Source organism: Equus caballus, chromosome 29 (genome assembly GCF_041296265.1).
Source record: "Equus caballus isolate H_3958 breed thoroughbred chromosome 29, TB-T2T, whole genome shotgun sequence".
Taxonomy (NCBI): domain Eukaryota; kingdom Metazoa; phylum Chordata; class Mammalia; order Perissodactyla; family Equidae; genus Equus; species Equus caballus.
Window position 1 is genome coordinate 24,835,938 of NC_091712.1, and position 23,258 is coordinate 24,859,195.

Sequence of the window (23,258 nt, forward strand, 5' to 3'; positions counted from 1 at the left end):
GAAATCCCCAAGCAGCATTTGATCCTCCATGAGCTCTCAAGATGCAAATGTGCTTCAGGAGCTTCATTTTAAAAGAGAAGAAAAGTGTGAAAGCTTCCTTCCATATCTAAAGAAAACTTGCCTTTGGTTGTCTTCAGGTGGGCTCTCTATTCCTACCAGATAGATAATGAAATAATTAATTTTCCAAGTTGCACCTTAGGAGTAACTACTATTAGAAAAGGCTTGTTAGAATCCATTTCTTCTCGTCTAAATTCCCTCCTCACCCCACTCCTGCCATCTGCCTCCTTTCTCATTTCTTACCCCAAGTAATTGCTCATTGCACCCCAGTACAGTTCTGTCCATTGAGATGTTCCCTTTCTGCTGAATGGGGACAAAGTAAAGAGTATCTTTGCGTTTCCAATACCCTCTAGAAGTGCCTTGCCCTTAGTGACTGTCCATGAGCTATTGTTAAGTGACATTTAATCAAGATGGGGTAACTGTTTGGGAGAGGCAGTGGGACAAGGAGAATGCCAAAGCCTCTCAATTGACCTTCCAATGTAGGTGGAAAGGGAGAAATATGAATGTATTAGAGGATAATTCCAGAAAGTAGGAGAGAACAAAGGACTTCAAGAACAAATAGGCTCTGAGAGGGTCTTCTGAATGAAGCAGCATCCGCTGATGACTTCAGAAAGGAAGAGACGGTTATTATCTGAAGACTCAGACGCTCATATTGTTCTGGCCCGGGGCCAAGCGCACGTGACGATCTGGCCAGGATTATCAGAGTTCCACTGTTAAGCATGGATCACATGTGTGCTGAAAATGTGTTCTTTCTCTGGGTTTGAGGTGACAGACAGCCACATCACACGCCATCTCTTTTTCCATCCTGGTTCCAGCAGGGCAATAAACCCACTCATCACCCAGTCTGTCTCAACCATGTGGTTTCCCTAGCCAGCTGAACAAAATATTTTCAGAATGTGGAATGTAAACAAGGTTCCCACTGTTAGCAATTCTGTGTCATTTACTTGTGGTTTATTTTATTTTATTTTAAGTCCCTTTTAAATTCAAAAGATTGCCAGCCTGCATGATGCATGTAAACAAATCAGAAATATAGATTAGAATTGCAACTGATAAGTTAGCTGTGAAAGCGTCTGTGTAAATGGAAGAAGGAGGAAGAAATCTATTAGGCTCCTGGGATATTGCTTCTCCACAGGAAATTCAATTGTGAAAAGAGCTTTAAAAGCAATGACTTTAGTCGTCTGTGTTTTCTACACACTGGTTACAGGAAATGCTAATGGAATACCTAGGCAGAACCTCTGCCAGTGTTCACGTGACACAGCCTCACAAAGAAAGACAGGGAGCGATTCCAAGATGGAAAAGAAGTCGTAAAAATATGCATTAGCAGACGGTGATCACAAGATGTGTGTCTCTCAAGCTATTGAAGATGTTTTTCAAGAAAACACGATTTTCCAAGTCTATTATTTCCTGTTGTTTTACAGTATATGTCTACAGTGTATGTTGCTAAGTGACAAAGGTTGTCTGAGCCTTCCATTACTCACTGAGAATCCAAATCAAGACTTGCCTTCGTTTATCAATTTCCTCTGAAATGTATTCCGTCTTCCAAATCGATAGGGAGCTAAATGAGGCATAACAATTTCATTATTTACCCAAGAGTCTATATGATTGATGTTTTCCCGGCACAATGCCATGAATTATACATTTTTCTAAAATTTGGTAGACACTCTATAGTTACATTACCCACCTTTTCTATATTATTTGGAAGTTTGTAAGCTAACATGAAAATTAGCTAAACTATACATTGCTTTGAATTTTTCATGGTATCTTCAGAATTGTGGTTAAGTAGCAAACCTGGGGTCACAAACGAGTCAGGCAGCAGACGATGTACCCCTGTGAGTTGACAGCATTCCATCTTCACCTGTTCTGCCTCCTTCACTCCGAAGTAATTGGTTTCTAGCTCACCCAATTAGTCTCATCACACTTTCTCAAGTGACACCAGCTGGACCATGACTCGCAAAAGAATCTTCCTCAGAATAAAGCCCCATGGAATAAGGGTGTGTGCCCCACAAGATTAGGCACCTGGAGGATTGGAGGAACAATCGCCTTGAACCACAAATTATTTGGATCATTTGGCAAAAGGAAAAGCAACTTCCTCTAACAGATGAGATTTGAAAAAGTTTTCATCTCAGAGGGAGAAATGGATAGCTCAAGAATGGGAACTGAAAGCATGCTGGGAGGGATGGGAGAGGATAATCTGTGTTTTGAATCAAGTGGTTCTCCAGAAAGATTTTAGTTCCACACCTGAGCACTCTGACAAAGAAAAGTGAAATTTAATTGTTATCAAGTAAAGCCCTGAAACCAAATAAGACCTTCTCCAGCGTGACAGGCAGAAGTTTAATCTTTCCATACGTTTCTGGTTTCTTTTATAAACATAAATTTCAACTCAAGCTCTCATTAATTTGTTCTGAACATGAATCATTTTTGATCAATTATGGAAAAATTATTGTCAATTTTGTTGGATTACTGTGCCACACTTTTCTATGTTTTCTGTGTCCAGAATCTCCTATTTTTCAATTGCATTCACCTGTTTCAATTGCTTATAGTAAGTACATGCATGAACTATATGGAAATCTGACTTCAGTTAGGCATCCACTTGAAAGCCACATCTTTCGCGTTTCAGTGAGAACTGTTTTCATTGTGAATAATTCTTACTGAGAGAAGAATCTTTCTTGATCTAACTTGAATCTCCTTGATCTAAATTAAAACCATGCTTGCCCGTTTTATGAGGAGAAATGTTTATTCCTCCTACTCATAATTCCAATTTGGCTCATGAAGGATGGGGCATCTACCTAGCCCCCATGAGGCAGTCATTATGTTCAGGTCTTGCCCAAATCCTCCCTTCTTGCACGGACAAGAAGGACAGGGCTATCCTCTGCTTCCTGTCCCCTGAGTGTCCCAATGTGCTCTGAAACCCACCGCATACCACTCTCCCCAAGGGTACTCCAGAGCCTGGAATCTTCAAAGAAAGGAGCCAGGAGCCTTACTTGGGTCCCAGGGTGGAATCACATTCTCTACCACAACTATCCTGCACTGGGGGTGGGGAGGTAGGGGAGGAGAGTCATTAATCTGACCGTTTTAAAAAGTGTGCCTAATGGTCTCCATGAGATAGGTCTTAATTAGCGCATCTGCCAGAGGCTGGAGTGGTCTTAGGCCTGCTATGGTCTGAGTGTTTGTGTCCTCCCAAATTTGCATATTGAAATCCTAATGCCTGATGTGATAATATTAGGAGGTAGGGTCTTTGGGAGGTGTTAGGTCATGAGAGTGGGGCCTTCATGAGTGGGATTAGTGCTCTTATAAAAGAGACCCCACAGAGCTCCCTAGCCACTTCTGCCACATGAAGACATAATGAGAAGTCTGCAGCCCAAAAGAGGGCCCTCATCCAACCAGGCTGGGACCCTGATCTTGGACTTCCAGCCTCCAGAATTGTGAGAAATAAATTTCTGTTTATAAACCACCTAATAGGGGGCCGGCCCAGTGGCGAGTGGTTAAATTCACGTGTTCCACTGTGGCGGCCCAGGGTTTCGCAGGTTCGGATCCTGGGCTTGGACACGGCACCGCTCATCAGGCCATGCTGAGGCGGCGTCCCACATGCCGCAACTAGAAGGACCCACAACTAAAAATACACTATGTACCAGGGGGCTTTGGGGAGAAAAAGGAATAAAATAAAATCTTTAAACCACCTAATATGTGGTATTTTTATTATCACAGCCCAAATGGACTAAGACAGACCCCAAGACCTAGCATCTGTATATTCTCTAGAGAAGTATTATTCTTATAATTGTTTTACATGTGAAATAAGGCTGTCTGTAGTTGTTAGTCAGGCACTTGAGGGACCCAAAAGAGAACAAGCCATGGTCTCTATCTTCCAGAAGTTTCAGTTTTATCTCCGTTGACTGAATGATTCAAGGAACTTACTATTTCCCTTAGGTCTTGTTTTATTAGATAGTAATAATTTTATAGCTTCCCTTCTGGATATTTCTAGTTTCTAAATGTGATTTTGAGAGTGCAGAGTGTTCTAGTAAGGCCTCATCAAAATGAAGTACTGCTTCCTGATCTTGCAGAGTCAAAGCTTTGCATTTGTGTTAAACTTTAAAAATAGCATCTTTGTCTAAACAATGGGCACCACTTCGCCTGTTCATGTAGCAGCTGCGGGTGTGTCGTGTTCTCTGCCATTCTCACACTTCTGGTGTCATCCAGCTGGGAGCAGCTCTCCCTGACTCAAACACATATGTGGCACACATTTGAGCTCTCGGCCATCTTTCTTGCTATATAGTTAAAGAATAGCACACAAGTTGCGGAGCCAAATGACTCAAGAAGTTAGATTAAATGTCATTGGCTGGTTCCAACCCTACTGCTGTACAGAATTCTGGTTATTACAACAGCTCCAGATTTTTTTCTTTCAATTTTGGGTAAAAATGGCTTGAAGTTATGTTGACAGCACATTGTGATGCTACCCTGTCTCAGCTTCCTGAAGCTTTTTTTGAAAATTTGATTCGTTGCTTCTTCTATTAGTTTATCATTGGGTAGTGTTCGCTCAGGCTGAACTAATAGAGTGTTTAGGATGGATGTAAGAAAATTATTTTTCCCTCTCAATGGCAATTGGCAATTTCCCAAAAAAGCCATCAAGGACTCATAAATAAAGCTCATGTTATGTTTTATTTGAAAAAGAACATACACTGTTTACGTGGTATTTAAATTAAGAGAATATAACATTCTATTCTATAAAAACAAGAAATAATAAAAATGTATACAGTGGTTCTATACTGTGGACTAATTAAATACACAGAGAGAAAAGACAAAAAATAGAAAAAGAAAAAATTAAGAAGGAAGACCAGATGGAGAGTGAAATAGGAAAAAAACACAGAAACACAGGTAAAGCGAGAGAGAAAAGTTCAGACGAGCCAGGAGCATAAGCTTTAAAGAGTAACAGCAAAACAATGGCTTTTTAACATGTTGCCATTAAACAATGAAACGTTTTCACAACTAGAGCATAAATGAAGAAATTATCTGAGTGGACTTTGCGCTCAGAGCAGGTACCCGAGGGAGAACTCGAGGGCCAGCGTTCTCTCACCCTGGCCTCGAAGAATGAAATATTACAAAATAGAACAGCTGAGTATTTGGTATTTAGAGATTGGGCTCATTTTAGGCAGAAGTATCCAATAGGAGTTGGAAAGAGAGAAGAGTGAGTCAGAGGAAACAAGAGTGTTGCTCTAAGCTGGTTTCCATACACCATCCAATCAGCATGCCCCAGAAACCTGGGGATCGACCATCAAAAAGTGGTAGAAAGCCCTCAATGAAAACACGACGTGATTCTGGCTGAGCCTGCGTCCTCCATCCCGCAGCCCCCCTCCCCACTTTGCTCTGCTTCCCTGGTAGAACGTTCCAGGAGCCCACATGCCATCCTCTTCGTAGACATCGGTGTAGCTGTGGTAGGATGAGACAGAGAAGGTGCTGGAACCTGTTCATACTAATTTGTAAGAACCAATTATTAAATTTGCAGGAATTCTGCAAACGGGTTGTTAAACACAAACGTTATTAAAAATTAATATAAATGGACAATAAGCTGTATTAAAATCAATGAGAGTAACTGCTCAAAACTCATCATTTCCTAATTATTTTCCTACCTTTTATTTTTACCTACGCTCTGGCGGTTATTTACATTATTGTACCTGCATGGTGGGAATATAATAATGGTGTGCGCCTCTCTTCCCACCGCCTCACTGAGTGAAGTCCTGTTGGTAATTTGAAATCAGCCACGTGGGAGTATTCACACCACGGAAACCAGCGAACACTACAAATCAGGGCTGTTTTACAGAGAACTAGTTGTTGACCATTTACCAACTCACCACTGGACGGAGGGGAGAGCCGAATGCCATTGCCTGATTTCTGAGAGAAAAATAAAGTTCTCTTACTACTAGAATGCCACGGAATGGTCAATGTCTATAGTAAGGCAACTGCTAAGTTATGAACACAAATCAATTTTATTTGTCTGTCACAAACGTAAAAACTGCGATTTTGTATAAATATATAAAAGAAAGAACAAAGAGGAAAAGATGGGGGTTAGCAGCATCCCAGTGGCATTAACAGCATTCCCACTGTCTGCTGCGTTGTGTTGGCTACTCACTCACTGGTCAGAACAAGTCATATGGCCAAGCCCAGCGTGAACACGGGTTAGACGTGAACACCTTGGGACCCTTCCTGAAATCAACCCACCACCCAACCAAACCAGAAGTACTAACATCTTTATGTTTCCCATATAGCATTTCTCCAATATCCTCCATCTGTGCAATGATGCAGCTATGAACTTTGAAAAGGAAAACAACAACAAGAATCCATGCTCATACGTGCGTGTGTGCATGTGCGTGTGTTCTAGAGAGAGGGAATTTCTGAAAATAAGAAAACTACACAGAATGCTAATTAAAAATAGGAGCTACAAAATAACTAGGCACATTTTGCCAACTACATTTACCGACCAGTCTTTCTGGCTGTGTACTGTCGTATTCATTTTTCCTCCTTTCTTACTTAGCACTTAACCGCACCTCTGTCAAGCTACAGTTCCCTGGATAGACAGGTGTTTTCCTGGCATATAAAACATTTTTACTCAGTTTATCCCAACAGAATCTAAGCTCCCAAGGAGGATTTTCCTCTTTCTTAAAAATTAAAAACTTAAGGAGCCAGCCCAGTGGCACAGTAGTTAGGTTCATACATTCCACTTCGGTGGCCCGGGGTTCACTGGTTCGGATCCCAGGAGCGGGTCTATGCACTCCTTATCAAGCCATGCTGTGGCAGGCATCCCACATATAAAGTAGAGGAAGATGGGCATGGATGGTAGCTCAGGGCCAGTCTTCCTCAGCAAAAAAGAGGAGGATTGTCAGCAGATGTTAGCCCAGGGCTAATCTTCCTCAAAAGAAAAAAATTAAAAATTAAAAACACTGGAACCAGTAGTTCATGTACAAATGTACCTCATAAGGGTAGGGCCTGTGAAACAGCAACCCCTCACCTATAGGATGCATTTCGATGGGTGCCAGGAAAACCCCTTTACTGCCCAAATAGTCCCTCACTTCCAGGGAGCACGGGATGCATGTTTAACAATTTCAAATGAACCTTTTATGAACAAGAGTTTTACTGGTTAATATCTGTTTGGGCTAAATTCAGGCTCAACAAAATGATATATGTGCCAGGTGCTTGGGATGGGGCAAAAAAGATGAATATCAGAAGCAAGGAGAAAACCTTTGAGAAGAGATGTGGAGAGATTTTTTTAAAGACAACCTTTGATTATTTAAAAATTTAGCTGAAGTTAATTTAGCAATGAGCTGGCTAGTCTGTCAACTGATACTGATTTTCTTGGGGTGTAACTTGAAGCTGGCAGCATCCCCAGTGTGGTCTGTGGATGACCCTAGACGAGGGCTGCCATGAAGTGTGCTTTGGTTCTCCAGGAGCTGTGGTTTTGTCCAGGTGTATTTAGGGTGTAGCAAGAAGATCTGGCATTGATCCTACGTTCAGTGGAAGTGCCCAACTGAACAGCTGCCGCTCTCATTTCTAGGACTGCCTCTTTGCAACCATCACAGCTCTCCTTTCAAAATATTTAAAAATAACAACTTGGGAACTATATCAAGTTTTCTCCTTTTTAGAATCTTTAGATTTCTGAATTCTTTTCTGATGTCTCAAAATTTGAAGTTAATGACCATACCCTAACTTTAGTCAATTTCCCAAGTATCCATCAATTAAAAGAGGTACTTCCTGGTGCCAGTCCAGTGGAGTAGTGGTTAAGTGGCCTGGGGTTTGCAGGTTCAGATCCTGGGTGTGAACCTACACACCACTCATCAAGCCATGCTGTGGTGGTGTCCCATATACAACATAGAGGAAGATTGGCACAGATATTAGCTCAGGGCCAATCTTCCTCACCAGAAAAAAAAATGGGGGGGGGAGTACTTCCTTCCATAAACTAACCTCATTCCCTGCCCTACCATCAGAAAGAATGTAAACTCAGGTTTCTGATGCAACTGATCTTTATTTTTAAAGACTGAAGCTAGAAAGTCCTTCTCTTAATAACGTCATCTATATCTTTCCATTCCCTATAAAGAGAGAGAAAATACCTTTCTGGGTCTTTATTTTTGGTCACATTCATTCTGAATTCCTTATAATTCAGCAAGGAATAATCTGATTTTCCTTTGAACTACCCATGAAGAAAAGGGCTGAGTAAGTAAAAAATGAGCAAGATTACAAGGACAATAAATAACTGGCCTAGCTTAGATAAGAACTTTCAGCAACTTTAGGAGAATACATTTGCTTACAATTAATATCAAAAATATAAATACATCGCTGATGGGAACGTAAAATGATACAGGCACTTTGGAAAACCATTTGCCAGTTTCATAAGTTAAACATACACTTACCATATGACACAGCAATTTCACTCCAAGGTAACTACCCAAGAGAAATGAAAACACGTGTCTGTCAAAAACCTGCACACCGATGTTCATAGCAGCATTATTCACAATAAACAAAAAGCTGGAAACACTCCCAACATCCATCATCTGGTCAATCGAGAAACGAATTGTGGTACATCCATACAACACACCAACGAAAAGGTGAGAACCGTGGACACCATCAACAACACAAATGAACCTCAAAAGCATGAGGCTAGTAAGAAACCAGACACATAAGACCACATATTGTGTAACTCCATTGATATGAAATTTATAGAAAGAATAAAACAATAGAAACAGAACACAGATGGGTGGTGGCTTGGGGCTGAGATGGGAGTGGGGGTTGTCTGCAAATGGGCGTGAGGGCAGCTCCTGGGAGGATGGTGGTGTTCTAAAACAGGATTGTGGTGATGGTTGCACAAATGTATAAATTCACTAAAACTTGTCTAGCTGCCCACTTAAAATGGGTGAATTTTATACCACGTAAATTATGCTCAATAAAGCTGTTTTTTAAAAAAGCATATATAGTAGCAGGAAAAATAAGAAAATCTGTGACTGTTTACCTGTACAAAAAGAAACACAAGAAGGATAAACCATGAAGCTGGTGACCTATAAGGAGACTGTGGTAGGCGAGATTTGGGAAGGAGTGGCACAAATATACCTTTCTGTTCAGCTTTTCTTTGGAAAATATGATAACCTTCTATATACTCAAAAATCAATTAAGTTAGTAAAAATGGGGTGTGGAAAGTAAAATGAGAGCAAATTGAAACCAATCAGCTTAATTAGATTTCAAATGGGTAGTATAACCACACAGGAGGGAAATAGAAACAGAAAGAACGAATCTGAGCAAGGTATTAATATTCGGCATTTGACTATCTACCCTCAGTTTGTGGCGGACTGATGGGCATGGAGGAAATTACAAACCAATCCTGAACTCTTTTCAGTGGGTTTATTTTGCGTAGAGACAAGGATGAAGCAATTCTGAAACTATTTTCGATGTATTATGCAATTGAGCAAATAAGTGAATGTATTGTTTGAGGAATCCAAGGTCCTCACTGAAAAAAAAAAAAGTGCAAATATGGAATAGAGGAGAATGCAAGAAAAAAATCCCTGTGGGAACAGATGGAAATTAAAATTATTTCTGTGAATTCGTGATTTCTAAAGTACGTATATGTTCACATGTTTATGATTTATCTATGCATATACATATATGTCTAGGTATATTTGTATGTAAGTGTATATATGTATACATATAAATATCTGTTGATTTTCTATTCACTCAACTGAAAGATACAAGAAGCAAAGACTCCCCACAAGCAATGAGCATAGCTCACACCCACATCTTGGTTTCTAATGCCTTTCCCCATTAAAAAGAACCAAGGCTCTTCATAGAAATGGCTGACTTCAGGGCCAGGGCAGATAGGTACAAGAAAAGCCTGGACAATCTTTTTATGCCAGATATTAAGGCAGTGCTCAACATGATGGGCAGAGGTGGGTCACACATCACAGGGACACAGGAGCCAGCTTGTAGGGACTCCACTAGCCAAATCTGGGACAATTTGATCAGCAAAATAATCAAATACATTAGTGAATTATAAATCATTGAAAAAAAATAGGTATTCATGAGCCCTTGCCTGTGACAAATATATAAAAAACTGAGGGGATTACAGAGGGTTCCTGCTTAAAGCAGAACACTCAGTGCCAAATGGTATATGGGGAGGGGTGCTAGCGTTGGAAAATACCCATTTTGCAACCATCATAGTAAAGATCAGTTCAACAGAAATCATCCACGGATGCTGAATCCAGAAGGAAATCTTGATGAGGAGAAAGATATTTGTAAGGACTTTAAGTGTCTCCCCATAGATTGCAGAGAGAGAAAGAGAAAACGAGGGAATGATGAAGCAAATGGATAAAGTGTTAAGAGTAGTTGAATCTGGGTAAACAGTATAGAGGTATTATTGGCAATACTTTTACTCATGCAACTTTTCTATGTTTAAAATAATTTCCAAAAAAAGGTTTAAAATTGAAGGGAAAAAACCCTGAAAGTCACCTTTCTTCCCAAGAATTGGCCAATGTGAACAGTTTGTATGTATGTTTCTAGATCCATTTCTGTGCATATTTTTAACTGCGGTAAAATATACATAACATAAAGTTTGCTGTTTTAACAATTTTTACGCGTACAGTTCAGTGCATGAAGAACAAAAAAGTGGGATGCTTCTTGAATTTGTGTGTCATCCTGTGCAGAGGCCATGACAACCTTCTCTTTATCTTTCCAATTTTAGTATCCACACTGCTGAGGCGAGAACTCTATGCATATTTGGAAGTACCTGTTCTGGTATCACAAATGCAATTACTGCACAAAGGAAGAAAAAGAAAAAAATAAATAAAGGTGAAAGACAGACTTTTTCAGTAAAACAAATATAAAAAATTTGTGACCAGCAAAACTGCAGGAATGTTCAAGAAAGCTCTTCCGGCAGAAGGAAAATCATAACAGACAAAAATTTTAATCCACACAAAGGAATAAAGAACACCAGAAATGGTAAATAGGTGGGTAAATATAAAAACATTCTTTCTCCTATTTAACCTCTTTAAAAGATGTTTGGCTCTTTAAAGCAAATACAGTAAAGTGTGTGGCATTTATAACATATGTAGAAGTAAAGTGTATTTTTTACAACAATTACACAAAGGACAGGAGGAGGAAAATGGAAGCATACTGTCGTAAAATTCTTACACACCACATGAAGTCATATAATATTATGTAAGGATAGACTATGATTAGTTAAATATTTTAAACCCTAGAGCAACCATTAAAAATATTTTTTAAAAAGACATATAGCCAGTAAGCCAGTAGTGGGGATAAAATGGAATTATAGAAAGATTAGATTACTACAAATGAATAAAGGAACAAAGGAAAAAGAGAACAAAGAGTTGATGGGGACCCATGGAAAGCAAATACTAAAATGGTAAATGCAAACCCAGCTACATCAATAATTACATTGAATGGAAATGGTCTAAACACTCCATTATTATATATATCGAATCATTATGTTGCATGCCTAAAACGAATACAATGGTATCTGTCAATTACGTCTCAATTTTAAAAAAACACTCCATTAAAAGACAGAGATTGTCAGATTGGATAAGGTAAAGCAAGACTCAGTTATACGCTGTCTATAAGAAACTGACTTTAAATATAGAGACACGGGCAGGGTAAAAATAAAAGAGTGATAAATATACAAAAAACTTACCGAAAAAAGTGAAAGGATAGATAAATCTATGCCACACAAGCACTAGGCGGAAGAAAGGGAACTGACTATAAGAATATTACACAAAATAGGTTTCAGATCAAGGCATCATAATAATAAAGGAATTGATCCATCAAGACAGAATAATGCTAACAGAGCTTCAAAATACATCAACCAAAAACTGATCAAAGTAGAAGAAACAGACAAAATTATAGTTGTAGACTTCAACACTCCTCTCTCAATAATTTTTAAAATATATGGACAGAAAATCAGTAAGGATACAAAAGACTTGACTAACGTTGTCCACTAACTTAAATTAATTGGCGTTTGTAAAATATTTCACATAACAATAGCAGAATAAACATGGTTTCCAAGTGTGTATGGAACATTTATCAAGACAGACCATATTTGGGGCCATAAAACAAATATCAATAAATTTTAAAGGATTGAAATCATTCATAATATTCCTAAGAAACTAGAAAAGGGGGCCGGCCTGGTGGCCAAGTGGTTAAGTTCATGCGCTCTGCTTCGAAGGCCCAGGGTTTCGCTGGTTCGGATCCTGGGCGCGAACATGGCATGGCTCATCAGGCCACGTTGAGGTGACGTCCCACATGCCACAACTAGAAGGACCCAAAACTAAAATATACATCTATGTACTGGGGAGATTTGGGGAGAAAAAGCAATAAAAAAAAAAAAAAAAAAGATTGGCAACAGCTGTTAGCTCAGGTGCCAATCTTTAAAAAAAAGAAAAAAGAAATAAACTAGAAAAGTAAGAGCAACTTAACCCAAAGTGGAAGGAAAAAAATAACCAGAAATCAGCCAAATAAAGAGTGGACAAACAACAGAGAAAACCAATGAAAGCAAAAGCTGATTCTCTGAAAATACAACTGGTAAATCTTTAGCCAGACTGAACAAGAAAAATGGAGAACCCAATTACCAATATCAGGAAAGAACAATTTTACATACACTAACAGGGCAATAAGGGAACGTTATGAATAACTTTAAGCAAACAAACTCATCAAATTAGATAAAAAAGAAAAATTTCTTGAAAATCAGAACAACTTAAGGCTCGCTTAAGAAGAAATAATTTAAATTTCTCAATTCATATTACAGAAATTGAAGTTCTAGTTATAAATCTTCCTATAAAGAAAATCTGTAGGTCCAGATGGCTTTACCAGTGAATTCTACCAAATATTCAAGGGTGGAATGAAACCACTCCTATCCAAATGAGTAGAGAGGAGAAGATTTTCCTATTTATTTTATGAAGTTAGCATTACCCTAATACCAACATTAAAAAAAGAAATTAAAAAGACAGGAAATTACAGACCAATACTCCTTATGGAGACAGACGCAAAATCATTAACAAAACTTTAGTAAATCAAATCCACCTGTATCTAAAAAAAGAATACATCATGACCAAGTAGGGTTTATCCCAGGGATGTAAGACTGATCCAATATGCAAAAATCAATAAACACAATTCATCATATGAGACTAAAAAAGAAGTGACAAATTTCAATACTCATTTATGATTTAAAATTAAACTCTCGGCAAACTAGAAATAGAGGGAAATTTTCTCAACCTGATAGAGGAAATCCGCCAATAACTTACAGCTAACACCATATTTAATCATTTAAAACTGAATTATTTTCCTCTAAGATTGAGAAGAAGGCAAAAAGTCCCCTCTTGCTATTTCTAGTCAACAGGAGTTCCTAGTCAATGTAATAAGTCAAGCAACCAAATTAAAATCCATGTAGTTTGGAAAGGAAGAAATAAAACTGTCATTATCCACCAGCTATGTGGTTGTATATGTAGAAAATCCTAAGAAACCTACCAAAAAGCAACTATAACTAAGAAGTAAATTTAACAAGGTCACAGAGTACAAGGTCAACATACAAAAATAACTGTATTTCAATCTGCCAGCAGCAAATAGTTGGAAACTGAAAAAATTTAAATGTATCATTTATAATGGCATCACAAGGCATGAAATATTTAGGGATTAATTTAACAAAATATGTGATGGCATGTACATTGAAAACTCCAAGACTTTGTTAAAAGAAATTAAGGAAAATCTGAACTATGATACTGGAGGAGAGCTCTATGGATACCCTGGACTGCCAGAAAGATGAACAAGTGGGTCCCACAGCAAATTAAGCCTGAACTGTCACTGGAGGCAAAAATGATAAAACTGAGGCTTTCCTGGGGCCGGCCCTGTGGCCGAGGGGTTAAGTTCGTGCGCTCCACTTTGGCGGCCCAGGGTTTCGCTGGTTCGGATCCTGGGTGTGGACCTAGCACCACTCATCAGGCCATGCTGAGGTGGCGTCCCACATAGCACAACCAGAAGGACCTACAACTAGAATATACAACTATGTACTGGGGGGTCTTTGGGGAGATGAAGAAAAAAAAAAAAAGATTGGCAACAAATGTGAGCTCAGGTGCCAATCTGTAAAACAAAAAACCGAGGCTGCCCTACTTTGGGAACATCATGAAAACGCAGGATTCTGGGAAAATTCTGGGAATAATGCTGGGAAAAGTAGAAGGCAGAAGGAAGGAGGAAGACCAAATATGAGATGGATTGACTCCACAAAGGAAGCCATAGGCCTGAGTCTACAGGAGCTGAATAGGGCTGCTAAGGACAGGACATTGTGAACATCACTCATTCACAGGGTCTCCAGGAGTCGGAGCCAACTTGCCAGCACATAACGACAAAAATAAATAGTGAGACATACCATGTTCATAGTTCAAGTAACTCAATATTGTTAAGATGTCAATTCTCCCTAAATTGATCTATTGGTTCAACGCAATCTCAAGCAAAATTCAAGCAGGATTTTTTTTGTAGAAATTTATATAGAAATGCAAAAAACCTAGAATAGCCAAAACAATTTTGGCAAAAAAAAACAATCACTAGCTGATTTCAAGACTTGCCATAAAGCTAAAATAATCAAGGCAGTGTAGTGTTAGCGTAAATTTAGCCAAATACATCTATGAAACTGAATTGAGAGTCCAGAAATAGGCCCACATGTAACTGGTCAATTGGCATTCAATAAAGGTGCCAAGATATCAACTAGGAAAAGATAGTCTTTCTAATAAATGGTTGGAATCATTTCAGAAAAGATAGGCTCTTCAGCAAATGGTTCTGGAAAAAATTGAATTCTCATATGCAAAACGAAAATGAAAAACCCTCAACCCTTATCTCACACAACATAGAAAATTAATTCTAAATATATTCCAGACCTAAATGGAAAATCTAAAACCACCAAATTTCTAGAACAAAACATGATAAAAATCTTTATGAGTTAGGGCTAGACAAAGATGTCTTAGGACACAAGGCACAAAGCATCAATATAAATTAATAAACTGGAGATCTCATCAAAATTTCAAACTTTTGCTCCCCAAAATGCACTGTGAAGAAAGTAAAAAGGCAAGCCACAGATTGAGAGAAAGCATTTGCAAAATACATATCTGATAAAGGACTTGTATCCAGAGTTTGTACAGAATTCACAAAACTCAGTAATAGGACAAGCAACCTGATTTTTAAAATGGGCAAAAGATTTGAACAGACACTTTACCAAAGAAGATATACTAATGGCAAGTAAGCACATGAAAAAACGCTTGACATTATTAATCATTAGGGAAATGCAAATAAAACCAAAGTGGGGGCCGGCCCACTGGTGGAGTGGTTAAGTTTGTGTGCTCTGCTTCAGCAGCCCAGGGTTCAAGGTTTCAGATCCTGGGGACGGACCTAGCACCACTCGTCAAGCCACACTGTGGTGGCATCCACATAAAATGGAGGAAGATTAGAGGGAGATTGACACAGATGTTAGCTCAGCGACAATCTTCCTCACAAGAAAAAAACAATGGGCTACCACGATACACCCTCTACAACAGCTAAAAAATTTTTAATGGGCAGTAGCAAATTTGACAAGGATGCAAAGCAACTGAGATTCTTGTACCCAGCTGATAGGAATGCAAAATGGTGCAACCGCTTTCAAAAACAGTTTTTCAATTTCTCATGAAGTTAACTATGCACTTACCATGTGACCCCACAGTTCCTCTTCTAGATATTAGCCCAAGAAAAATAAAAATGTACGTCCCGGTGAGGACATGAATGTACATAACAGCTTTCCTTATAATAGTCCAAAACTTGAAACACACCAAATGTCATCAACAGGTGAACGGAAAAGCAAATTACAGACCAGTAACTGGCAATATAAAGGAGCAAACATCTGAGACATGTGACCACATGCCACATTGAAACTGCATCTTACTTGTTCTTTGGCTCCCTTAGCTGTCCCCCCACACACCTTTGCCACTAGAAACCCCTTGAGATCTGGAACTATTTCCTCTTTCCCATCATAGCCCCAGTGCCAAGCACAGAGCTGACACACAGTGTGAGTGCCCAGTAATTATTCGTTGATTGAAGGAATTTTATTGCTTTTCAATGTTCATGAAGTTCTTATTTATGCCAAGTCAGCTAGGGCATTGGGTTCTTTTCTCGTGCACTCTGTTTTGGTAAAGAACACCCTTCATTTTGAATCCTTGATGACTTGGCAGAGTTTACAGGGCGGTAATGAAAACTCTCGCACTCCTGCTCCGTTCTTCGTTCCTTTTGATCCACGAAAAGTTTGAGCCAAAGTTTCTTCCATCTCTTCTTTAGGCTCAGGCACAGTGCCAGCTCCAGCCCCAGTGTTTGAATTATATGCTCCTTTGGCTAAGCCTGAGGAGCCAACTTGCAATTTGGCTGTTGCAATATGTTCTGGCTCATTCCCTGTGTGGTTTGGGCTCATTGATATTCATGAACTTGCAAAGACGAGGCTCAGCTCACCAGGGAGGCCGGGCAGTGGAAGAAGGGCCTTTCCTCTGGCTCACTGTGGCATTGGCCGGGCTGCTGTCCCCACCAAGAACAGCCCAGATGCTTCTAGAGGAATTCTTTGTCTTCCCTTCCAGATAGAACAGACCTTTCATCCTTGAGCTTTGGGTGTTTTGGCCTCCAGAGATGAGTACTCAGAAGCCCATGTCACCTTGTAAGACATTGACTAAGTTTTGACCTCTTGGGACCCCTGATGTGTTTTTCATTCAGTTAAAGATGTGTTCCCAGGTCCAGCATCCCAGAGCAGCTAAGAAGGAACACCGGAGCAGAGAGCAATGTCGGTGGTGGCAGAGGTTGCTACAGTCCTGTGGGGCCAGCAGCCAAGGAGATTGTTTGTTCTTGGAATAGATTACTACTTCTGCTTTTTTGTTCTGGTTAGGTCATGGACTCATAATACAAGAATGCCTTTGCTTTATTCAATTCAATTAATTCATTTTCCAGAATCAGCACTCCAGCTCCTTGTTTGATTTCATTAACTGGTGTGTGCCATGGGGGCATGTGTGGTTGAATGTATGTGTGTGTCACTTTCAGGGAGTATCCAGCATGAGGGCCTCTTGGTAGCTATGGTAAAATGGTAAAAAGCTGCAACATTTATATCCGTATTTATAGTACATTCTATGTGCCAGGCAGTGTGTTCAATACTGTTCAAGGTTTATCTCCTTTAATCCTTATGACAAGCATGTGAGGCAGACTAGTGTCAGTTCAGCTTCACAGGTGAGGGAACTGAGGTTTGTGAAAGTGAAATGATTTGCCCAAAATCCCACCTCTAGAAGGGAGAGAGCTGGTTTTCAGCCTCTGCAATCTGACTTCAGAACTATGCTTTTGATCTCCACCTACTGAGATTGATGGGGCAGCCATCAAACAAAGATGGAGGACCACAGCAACCTCTAATTTCACGTTGTTGGCTGCAAATGGGTTGCATGTTCCTCAAAGGTAGAGGTCAAAGGGTCTGGGCTCTGACTTACTGGTTAATTTCTTGCAGAAGTGACTGCTTGGTGTTTCTCAAACATCCTCTAACCTAGAACCACAGAAACCTGACCGAGGTTCCTTGAGATAGGAAGGGGTTAGTGTTTATGTAGGAGCCTATGAAGAACTGTAACTCTGGTGAGAAGAGTGTCCTCTCCTACTTCTGGGAAAGCACTGGGAGGAGCCATTCCTTCATCAAAGATTTTAAGCACCTCTTTTTTGAGGGTGAGAAAGGCAGCAATAGACCCTGCCTTCATAGAGTAGAAAAGATGACAATTCCATAAGGTGCCGAGAGAGATGCTAGTGGATGTGCTGGGTGTGATGGGAGCGTGGAGTCCTAGAAGACGCTGTCTCCCACGTCAGGGTCAGGAGCCACAAGAGGCACAGAGGCAAACCCCAGGGTCAGCCCAACAGTGAGGAGAGGTAGATGAAGACCACGCGGAAGCCTCATCTGTAGCTATCCCAGGACGTTTTTAATGAGCGTCAAAGGAGTCGTGTGAGCTCTCTGGGACACTGCCCAAGCAAAAGACAGTGGGAGGCATTTCAGGGTTCTGGTGTTTCCGCTGGTAACCATACAGAGCCAAAACATTTCTCATTCTCATTGTTAATGTCAACCACACTGCTAACCGGCTTTGACCTACTGAAGCTTGATTACATCCAGCCATTGTTAAGAAGTTTCTTTTTTTCCCAAACATAATTTTTTTTCATATATTGGATCTGCCATCCTCCCAGGGAGCGTAATTCATTTTCCAAAGTTGATTGTTCTAAGGAATAAATTCTCATTGGTTTTGAAAGACTACCATGAAGTGACTTGGCAAAACCCGGGAACAATCGCAATAATTAAAGAGAACAGTTCAGGGCTTCTCCAGCTTTTCATCAAGAGCCCCAACGACAGAGGAGAGTAAAACCCTACCCCCAGGAAGTCTGGAACATTGTTACAAGCTCTCATAAAGTTCTTTGAAGTTTTTTGTTTTATTTTAAAACCTTATATGAACACTAATGAATTTTGTGTTAATTCTGTAACATATCAGAGATTATTTTAATATGAAAACAGTCTGTTGCCTCCAAATCTTTGGGTAGTTGATGCTCCAGGAAAGTGAGCAGGCTGCATGTCCCAGAGGGAGAAAACCCTTTTCTTTTTCATTGCACATTGCCTTTTTTAAAAAAACAAAAACAAAAAAACAAAAAAACCACCAGTGAGCATACAAAATTTATAGTAAAATTTGAAAATATTCCAAAACTCTTAACAATGGTTTCCTCCTCCCTTGGGATAGTGATCCCAAACCCCAGATCTCTTTAGACCTCTATTTTTGTTTTTAATCTATAAAATGGGACAGGAACATTTGCCACATAGGGATGCTGTAAAGATTAAATTGAATTAATGTATGTAAGGTATTAGGCAATAATGGATATTCTATAAAAATTTGTTTCTTTCCCATAGGTGCATTTCAGTGCAATTTAGACAAACTACAAAGAAAACAAATCAGGCTTCTTCATGGAATTATCTGAAAGTCAAAAATACTTAAAGTTTAAAATAGATGATTGAGGAACTTTAATGTCTATTTTCAACTCCCCTGCCGACTTTAGAAATTCATTTGTTCTTTCTATGCTGTGGTCTTACTATCCAAATGTTGCAATAGTGATGCTGACTTCAGATGGAAATAGATGAGATGAAAGAAAGACACTTTAAACAGACATCAGTGACTGCTCTGTGTACCATCCTTGACTATGGCTTTCTAAGTGAATTTCAGGAGTTTTATGAGCACTTTTCTGATAGAATAAGAATTACTCTTCTAGGAACAGATGAGAAATATGAGGGAAAAGGGATGAGCAGACCCACCAAGGTGACATGGTAACCAGTGAGCTGGCCAACATGAGAATGTTCATGTCCCTGGCTTTCACACATTACAGAGGCCAGCGCATCTATAAAGTTACTATGCTAGTCCAATGTTCGGCTGACAATTTGGAACACTGATCAAAGACTCCCTAAGTGCCTTTTTAAAAATTATTGTACAAGAGACTGAAGAAAGGAAAGGGAAAAAACATCACTGGAACTCAAATCTATAACTTACGTTTTTAAAGTCACAATATGGAATTCTGTACCATCAAATGAAACAAATGGCAAATCATTGGTCATGTGCTATTAAAATAGATAAATATATATTCTATTTTTAAGAGAGCACAATGGGAACTAAAATGAGCTATGTGATATGAATTCATCAGGAATATGGATGAGATAAACCTTCAAATTAAATTTTTTTGTGTAGTAAATTATGATGTGTCATCACTTTGTTAGAAACAACAAAAGAATTTTAAAATATTTAGGTATAAGTCACTAAGAATTATTTTTATAGCCATATTCCTTTAAAAGTAAATTTGCTAACTTTAACTGTTTTAAATGAAGGAATGTTGCAAAAGATTTGTTAGACAGAATTGAAGAAAATAAAACCCTATTACAATGCAAAATTCTCCTCCTTGCCTTGGTAAAGAGAGCAAGATATTGCATAAATTACTATGATACTCTGAAGAGTTATTACATTTCTTTGATAAATATGATAGATGGAAATGGTATAGATATAAAGGGTGGCATTTTATTGTGCACGTAGGATCCTCATTAGTTATGCATTAGATGTGTTTATATCATACAACTATCGTTGGCATTTTCCTTAATCTATTTTATTCATTTACTGCCTTCATAATAACCATGGCGCCTTGCAAGTAGAGACTCACAAATTTAATATTTTCCTATTAGATTGCATTTTCGTATTTACAGGGCTCTTTGGAAAAAGGAAGAGCAGAAGAAAACTTTGATGCCAGATTGTCACATGAAATTGAATCTATGTCCTTAAAAATGAAATGGCGCACTCAGCACATGGCTGTGCTTTTGCAGAATTAGATCTAGCATTGTTTCTGGGTTTTCATGTTGCTAAGAACTATTTCTCGCTGCCTGGAAAATTCCTTTCTGAAATTATCTGTGCAATATTTCATTTAAATTGCAAGATAGGATAATGTCCTGTATTTCACTAACACTTTTAGAACTACTATGTAAATAGAGACATCCGCCTAAAGACAGAACACTAGCTTATGTGTAATAAGAGAGACACAAACAGAAAAGCACTATATTTCTGTATAGCCGTCTATGGCTGATGCTGATTATCGAGTATAATCTTTTGCCTTGATTTGAGTTGTTAGCACATGACAATCTGTTTCCTGGAATTGGCTTCTTGTTGTGAATATCAAGGCACATGAATTTCAAATAAACGTGGAGGAATCAGAACCATGTTAATTTCCTAAGAGTTATAATCAGATTTTCTTATATACGTGTATGTTTATATCATGTTTGTTAATATTAGCAGAAAATACTATTAGTAATAAGAGTAATGACATAAATGTGTTGAGTGTCTTCTCCATGCCAGGCATCACACTCAGTACTTTACCTGAATTACCTCCTTTAATCCTCACAAAACTGCATGAAGTAAAAACTCTTATCCCCATTTCACAGATGAGGAAACAGAGGTTTCACAACTTTCAATAACTTGCCCTAGGTTGTATGGTCAGTTGGTGTTAAAACAAGGATTTGACATGACACATTTTGCTTCTTTTTTTTTTCCTTTTTCTCCCAAAGCCCCCCGGTACATAGTTGTGTGTTTTTAGTTCTGGGTCCTTCTAGTCGTGGCATGTGGGATGCCACCTCTGCATGGCTTGATGAGTGGGCCGCCAAAGCTGAGCACACGAACTTAACCACTCGGCCACAGGGCTGGCCCCCACATGTTGCTTTTAAACTACTATTATATCTGAAAAAGAATTTATGGTAGCTTTGAAAGATACATACTACATATCAAAAGAACACGAATTAGGAGCACATAAGAAAAAGAATAGAGATTAGGAATGTAAATGGGACCAGGAGTCAGACCAGTACATGGAATGTGCAATACTTGCTTAGGTTGAATCACAGACGTACTCAAAGCTTTCTAGCAGTCTTCTGCAAAGACCCAACACAATATGGTGCCTATATTATAAAATTGAACTATTTGGTCAAGAGAAGCACAACTATTCTTTATATTAAGACTATAAAGACAGTCTCCAAAGATCCTCATAACCAGAACACCATGCAATGTAATGAAGCCCATTTTCAACAATATCCTTACAGTAAATGTGAGGATGAATTTCCCAGAGCGATTTCTCACTGATCTGCCACCACAGGCAAATAGCACAGGTCAGTGAAAGCAGCTCTCCAGGAGGCCAGCTCAGCATGGTCCAGATATACAAGGGCCATAAGCAAGACTGAAGGCATTAATGAAACCAAGCAATTTGCTTTTGAAAGAGGAAGCTAAACCAAGACATAAATAATAAATGGCTTTCCCTCACTAATAACTGACTTCTGTCTGTAGTGATGACATAAGTACACCATTTTTCAAGAAGTAATGAAACATCAACTTTTATCTCAAGACTTTATATCTTAAGCCAGAGGAAATTCAAATATCATGTAGTTACCTTTACAGGTATCAGTGACTTAGAAACACCTGATTTTCACATCTGCTATCGCATATTCCCCTCTTGCCTTTTTCCATCTCTTCCGTGCTGCCATGACAAGGAACATTGTGGTAAAGTATGTGGAGCTTCTAGAAAACCTGGAGGTACAGAAGTAGACGCAAAAAAGGAAGTTATAAAAATCAGTACCTGCTCAAGAAACCATATCATAAGGCCGGAATTCAAGACAAAGCTGGCCTTTTTTACAACCTTTGCCCCCGAATTATCCTGCCCCACACTATCGGAATTGTTTCATTTCACTTTGTTCGACTGCATGAACCACCTAGAAGAATTGTTTTCAGGCTAGCAAGCATCCTCTTTTTAAAACTGCGGCTTCTTCTGGCAGTCAATGATCTTTGAGTCATTCACACCTGAGTATGAAGTAGTTTAATTAACTACTGTTCTATTACTTAGCTGAGGAAATTTTCCTGGGAAAATACAAAGACACAAGGTAAAGGAGGCATTCCCAAGGGGAAGAGGGCAGGTGCCAAATTATTTCAGAATTTTTCCCAAGGCAGACTTTTCTTTTACTGGAGGAAAAGAGAGAAAATAATTTCCTCTATCATCCTTTTCTTTCTCTTCTAAGCAGCAAACCTTAAAAATGAACTGAGAAAGGGGCTGGCCCCGTGGCCGAGTGGTTAAGTTTGCGCACTCCGCTGCAGGCGGCCCAGTGTTTCGTTGGTTCGAATCCTGGGCGCGGACATGGCACTGCTCATCAGACCACGCTGAGGCAGCGTCTCACATGCCACAACTAGAAGGACCCACAACGAAGAATATACAACTATGTACCGGGGGGCTTTGGGGAGAAAAAGGAAAAAATAAAAAAAATCTTTAAAAAAAAAAAAAAAAATGAACTGAGAAAGGCCAGCATGAGGAATACTAACTGTTACAGAACTTTTCTATATCTCGACTGTGGTGGTGGTTACGTAAATAGATATATGTGATAAAATAGCATAAAATTAACACACACAAAAACACACACACTAGTGCAGGTAAAACTGATGAAATCTGAATACGGTGGGTAGGTTGTACCAATGTCATTTCCCTAGTTGTGACATTGTACCTAGTTGTGACAAGAAGTTACCACTGGGGAAAGCTGGGTGACAGATATGTGAGATCTCTCTGCATATTTCCTACAATTGCATGTGAATCTACAATTATCTTAG

General features: G+C 39.2%; 1 long non-coding RNA gene and 1 other non-coding gene across 5 annotated transcripts in view; both read right to left on the minus strand.

The window, feature by feature from the left end:
- Positions 1-23,258, minus strand: part of LOC102148667 (uncharacterized) — an 84,870-nt gene that overhangs the window by 19,852 nt on the left and 41,760 nt on the right. For 2 of the 4 annotated variants that reach the window (XR_001380035.3, XR_011434062.1), the window contains 2 exons: positions 22,057-22,193; positions 4,692-10,836 (listed from right to left, as the gene is read on the minus strand). This is a non-coding gene — a long non-coding RNA (uncharacterized lncRNA). Of the gene's footprint in view, positions 1-4,691; positions 10,837-18,267; positions 18,717-22,056; positions 22,194-23,258 lie in introns of those variants that run through there. The other 2 variants (XR_011434064.1, XR_011434063.1) reach the window with 2 other exon arrangements.
- On the minus strand, positions 10,684-10,789 carry LOC111771266 (U6 spliceosomal RNA). The gene has a single exon (XR_002805011.1). It is a non-coding gene; the product is annotated as a U6 spliceosomal RNA (small nuclear RNA).